The sequence below is a fragment of the Zingiber officinale genome, chromosome 1A (genome assembly GCF_018446385.1).
Source record: "Zingiber officinale cultivar Zhangliang chromosome 1A, Zo_v1.1, whole genome shotgun sequence".
Taxonomy (NCBI): domain Eukaryota; kingdom Viridiplantae; phylum Streptophyta; class Magnoliopsida; order Zingiberales; family Zingiberaceae; genus Zingiber; species Zingiber officinale.
The window spans coordinates 13,265,655-13,271,662 of record NC_055987.1 but is presented as its reverse complement, the minus strand read 5'-3'; positions in this window follow the sequence as shown (position 1 = coordinate 13,271,662).

Here is a 6,008-nt window from a genome sequence, read left to right as displayed (position 1 = left end):
AATATCTTCAACCATTTTGTACATGCTTAGGCGAGAAGCCAATTGGGCTTGATTTGTTTGTGTATTCCATTTCATGTTTACTGTCTGAGTTTGTGTTTGTAACCTGTTTCCTTCTTTGGGTTCGTGCATTTTCAAGAGCCGTGTGAAAATCTGGTGCAATGCTCTTGAAAATATCACATTCTTTTTAGCTTTCTTGTATTGCTGTATAAAACTGTAATCGCAAAATTTTCAATTCAAGGGAACTAGAACGGAAAACCATTGACAATCTTTAGGTCCTTCAAATCTAATTTGCTTATTAATAAACTAAATAATTGCTGACAATAGAGATTTAACTTAATGACAAAATTCACGAAAGAAGTATGAAGAAATTTATGAAGTTTTGTAGGCCCTTTCCATTTTTTGTACTAGGAAATGTAAAATTAATTATCTACCACAAGTATAATCTCCCTAACCTGAAAACTCGAAAAAGACTAAATAGGTAAATTTAGACTGCAGGCCATTACACTCCCACAACGACTCGGTGGAGGTGGAGCATTGTTCATTGTTAAAGAATTTTTAAAATAATTTTTAAAGAATTTTTTTTTAAAAATTTTTAAAAGTGTTTTTAAAAGTTTTTAAAATAATTTAAAAAGTATTTTTAAAAGAACTTTTAAAATAATTTTTAAAATAATTTTTTTTAAAAATTTTTTAAAAGAATTTTTTAAAAGAATTTTTAAAGTATTTTTAAAAGTTTTTAAAAGAATTTTTAAAACTAATTTTTAAAAGATTTTTTTAAAATAATTTTTAAAGTATTTTTAAAAGGATTTTAATTTAATTTGATTTAATTTTAATTTAATTTAATTTAATTTAATTTTAATTTAATGTTAATTTAATTTAATTTAAGTTTAATTTAATTTAATTTTAATTTTAGTCCTTAGTCATTTCACCCGATCTACGTTTTCAATCAGGGAATTCTATAATTTTGTAAGATAAATTTGGTTCAGTTTTAGGGTTTGGTTTAACTTTGTGTTAGATTCCGGTTTAGTTTTGGGTTCAACAAATAGGTATTTTTTGGATAAACTTCTGGGATATGGTGAGTCACTTGGACATCATTAGAGTAACCATGTCTTCGAGGTTTTCCAAATAATCTTATCCACTAAACTTAATACAAAACCTTGGTCTAACTGGTTAGGATCCATAAAGAGTAGCTTCGGTCAGTTCCACTTAGCCAAATGCATTAGGTTGAAGCCATATCTTCCTAGACATGCATATACTAAGTTTCTCTAACGTACTATCATCCAAAACTTCACCAGTATCATAGGTCAAGTTAAACTTGATCTTTTTTAATTAGTCCTAATTACCCTGCCGGGTAGGTTAGTTTGGGTTACCTTGTCGGGTAGGTTAGTTTTGGAGGTGCCAGCTATTCTGGAGCCTCCCCTTGAATTATTGGCCTTTATTTTTTATTTTTAGTTTTTGGTTTATGTTTGTTCTTTTTATAGTTATAATTGACTTGGTGATATTCTAAGTCATGGTAGGGTTTAAAATATTTAGATTTTAAATTTGTTGGTCTAGGTTTGTATTTTGGTTTTTGAGTTGATTTATTTGATTTTACATAATATATTTTTTCTTTGGGTATATAGTATTGGTTAAGTCCTACTTGCGTGGTTAAGCACGCTTTCGGAACCCAAGTTTTACCTGATTGTTTGTGTTGAGTTATTAACAATTTAAATGTTTTATTCGAACTTGACTTGTAGTCAAGTCCAGTTTTGCTGTAAATTATTTTTTTGATTATTTAATATTAGATCTAAATTCTTAGATCTAGTTGTAAATTTTTTTAACATTTATTTTAATTTCTTAATTGCTATTTTTAGTGATAAATTCTCCTCCTCAAGTGTTAGATCTTGAGTTGGATTTGAATTTTTGATTTGTTCCTTGAGGTTTTGATTCTCCTCAAGGAGCGTTTTATTTTCATTTTCTAGTATTGTCAATTTCTTATTCAAGCACGAAATAATTTAAAGAATTTTCTATTTAAATTAAGATTTACCTCGTCGGGACCTTCGGAAACGAGTACGGACTCGTGGCTCGATTCGGGTTCGGACCCGTCTTCCGATTCTTCGTCCGATTCTTTTTCGAGGGCCATCAACGCGAGGTGGCTCTGGTGCTTCTGATCTTCGGCTTCCGATTCGTCCGAGGAGGAGTCGTCCCAAGTTGCTTTGAGAGTCTTCTTCTTGGATGCCTTTGTCTTGTCGCTCTTCAGTTTCGGACACTCGTTCTTGTAGTGTCCCTTCTTGTTGCACCTGAAGCACGTTACGTTCTTTGGTTCGGGGGAGTTGATCTTCTGCAGGTCCTTCTTGCTGAAGCTCTTCTTTCTCCTGGTGAACATTTTCCTTACCAGGTTCACCAGGTACTCTTTATCTTTAGTCTCCTGATCAGACTCTTCTTCGGGTTCAGACTTGTTTTTAGATCTCTCCTTGGAGGAACCTGCAAATAAGGCAACACCTTTCTCGAATCCAGTGTTAGTATGCTCATGTAACTCTAACTCACAAAATAATTCATCTAATTTTAATTTGGATAAAATTTTCTAAATTTTGTAAGCATCCACGATAGATGCCCACAAAGTGTTGCGTGGAAAAGCGTTTAACGCGTATCTGATTAGATCTCGGGTTTCCATTTGGTGTCCTATCGCGTGGAGTCCGTTGAGGATATTTTTAATCCTCGCGTGAAGCTGACTCGCCGTTTCTCCTTCCTGTATTTTAATATTAAATAATCTATTTAATAATAGATCGCGCTTCGTTACCTTGACGTCGCTTGTCCCTTCATGTAGTTCGATCAGTTTGTCCCACAATTCCTTTGCGTTCTAGTGCAGTCCTACCCGATTCAATTCTTCCTTCGTCAGTCTGCACTGGAGTGTGTTGAGTGCTTTGAATTCCGTTGAATCTTTCTTCTTCATATCCGGAGTCCACTGTTCTGGGTCCAGTGGGATTCCGGAGTTGTCGACCGACGTCTTGTAGCCTCTTGTGACGCTGAACCATTGGTCGAAGTCCGTCTTCAGGTAGACTTCCATCCGCTTCTTCCAGTATGGAAAATCATCCCCGTTGAACAGGGGAGGACGTACTGTGCTGAGCCTTCAATTTGGGACATACTGCACACAAGTAAAGAAAAAGACAAAAAAGTCCCAAGACTAGTTCTTGGATTAGTAGTGCGGGATAAAACAGAAATAATTTAAAAACTGAATTAGTGTTGCACCAATTCAGATTGATTGCGACGAAAAAAGTTTCCAAAAATATAATAGTACCAGTTTGGAAAATTACGAAAATCTGAAAACCAAAGAAAGAAAGGAAAAAAAAGGAAAAAAAACTAGTTTCACCCCCTGTCTGATTGGTGGTTGCACTAATCAGAGTGGTACCCACTCTGATACCACTTGTTGGATCCTAAGCGTTCGATAGAAGGGGGGGTGAATATCGATTAAAAAATATTATCGAGAATTCGCAGTGGAAAGAGTAAAGCAAAAAGAAATGACACAAGTAATTTTTTACTTGGTTCGGAGCTTGTGTCGACTCCTACTCCAAAACCCGCACGCAAGGGTGCTTTTGATGGGCAATTCACTAGCAATTCGAAATAAGTGTATACAACTTAAATTACATGAAAAGCAAAGAAGAAAAACAATACTGACAAGAAAAAGAAAGAATGAAAAGAGCAGAGCGTTTGTTAGACTGTTTTTGCAGCGTCGCAGGAGCACCAAAGAGCGAATCGTGAGTTGTGTTTATGACTCCAGCCTTGACCCTCCTTATATAGGAGGTTCGGGGTACCCGGAACCTTCAGGGCACCTAGATGTGACGTAGGCGAGCCAATCAGTGAGCTCCACTTGGTGAGGCGACGTTGGGATAAAATTTCACCTCCCGGGAGCCCGGATCCCTCCCAGGCTCCCGGACCTCTGGGCGCCCGGACCCTTATTTTCCAACAGATTCCTTCCTGCAAGAAAACGTTAGTCCGGAGGCAAATATATATATCCTGCAACACAGAGTATTAGTACAGTTTAAATTTAAACAAAATATTAATTAGATTCCATCTCTCTGAGACTGGAATCTAGTCAAGATCTCGACTTAGAGTTCCGAAATGGTTCTAAGTCGGATCGGCGCCTAAGTTCCCTTCCCGGGAATGCGTCCTCACAGTCACTCCCCTCCAGTGACTTACCTTCACTTACCTGCCAGACGCCCGATCAGCCCTTCGACCTGTCTGGACTTCGTGCCAGCTATCTGGTCAGCTCGTCGATCTAGCTGGACTTTGTGCCAAACATCCGGTCAGCCCGTTGACCCGTTTAGACTTCGTGCCAACTATCCGGTCAGCCCGTCGACCTAGCTGGGCTTCGTGCCAGACATCAGGTCAACCCGTTGACCTGTCTGAGCTTCTCCTGCACACTCGATCAGAGTGTTAGATAACAATGAAACTAACTTAACCTATTTTTGTCATTCATCAAAACTTGAGTTACACCGTTAGTGCCAACCGCACCAACATCTCCAGCCTCGCGTTCTCCTTCGGCCGCATCCCCTTCGTGCCCTAACTCCCTCCTTCGACCGCAGAGTCTCCAGCCTCGCGTTCACCCTTCCGTTCTCCACCCTCGCGTCCTCGAAGAGAGGCGCGAAGCCCTAACTTCCGTGGCACATCGTCTTCCCTGCAAGTCGAGCAAGCGGACGACTCGCATTCTCGAAGAGAGGAGCGAAGCAGCAACCCTTTCTCCCCGGGTTATCAAAGAGAGGAGTGAAGAAGCAAGCCAGTTCTCCCCCATCGCGTTCTCGAACAAGGAGCGAAGCAACAAGTCGTTCTCCCCCTCGCGTTCTTGAACAAAGGAGCGAAGCTGTCCATCAGCAGTGAGTTTTTTTTTTTTTGCTTCATTCACGTTTTTGGTTCATTTGCGCTAACCCAACCCTAACTGCCTCCTTCTTCTTCTTCCCTCTCCCTTCCAAGGAATCGAAGAAGCACATCAAGTTATAGTAGCAAGGAGAAGTGACTTTGAGTTTAAGTACTCTTTAAGGTAATCAATTTCTTCTTCTTCTTCTTCTTCTTTAATGTTCGAGTTTTAGGTGGGATTAAAATGTTTCTTGAAGAACTTGTCTTTTGTATCCAATCTTATGTCTATCTAACCAATCAATCTGTATACTATTGTTTTCTAAGTTGTTTGGAATCTTAATGGCTGCAGACTTTCTAAGTAGTTAGATTTGAACTCAAATTAGAGGATGTGGTTAGTACTAGACTTCCATTTTAGTATCTAACCAATCAATCTATATCTAACCCAATCCATTTTAGAAAATACAAATATTTGCAAACCTCCTATACACTAGTAGACCAATATATATATTGAGCTATGATTTCTGCTTCCAGTTCATGTTTTTTCATAGAGCTTGGCTCAACATCTAGCATGATATTCTAAATTATAGCTTATGTCATGTTTAATCTCGTGCCATTCCCCTATTTGTTCGTATAGGCATGGAAAATTCACTTGTTCTTTTGGTCGATTTTTAATAAATGTAGGTGAAGAAAGTATAATGAAAGAAGAAAAAATTGATTCAAATGAGATAAAGGATAAGAATGACCATGTTGATCAAGACCCATATATATATAGTGTAAATGAAGTCAAGCTTCCTGAAATTGGAATGACATTTTCATCTGAAGAAGAAGTTCGTATCTTTTATAATTCCTATGCTCAGAATGTTGGTTTCGGTATTTGCAAATTAGGTGGTAGAAATGGAGATGATGGAATGCAAAAATATTTCTCTATTGGGTGTGCCAAAAATGGTAGGAAAGTATCTCAAGCAAAAAATATTTTATACCCTCGACCTTCTACTAAGACGAATTGCAAAGCTAAGATTAATGTTGCTATCCGAAATGATTAGAACTTTGTGATAACTAGTGTATGCCTTGATCATAATCATATCTTAAGTCCTGGAAAGTCACGACATTTTAGATGTAATAAAGTATTGGATTCAGCTACAAAGAGAAAATTGGTATTAAATGATCAAGTTGGAATAACC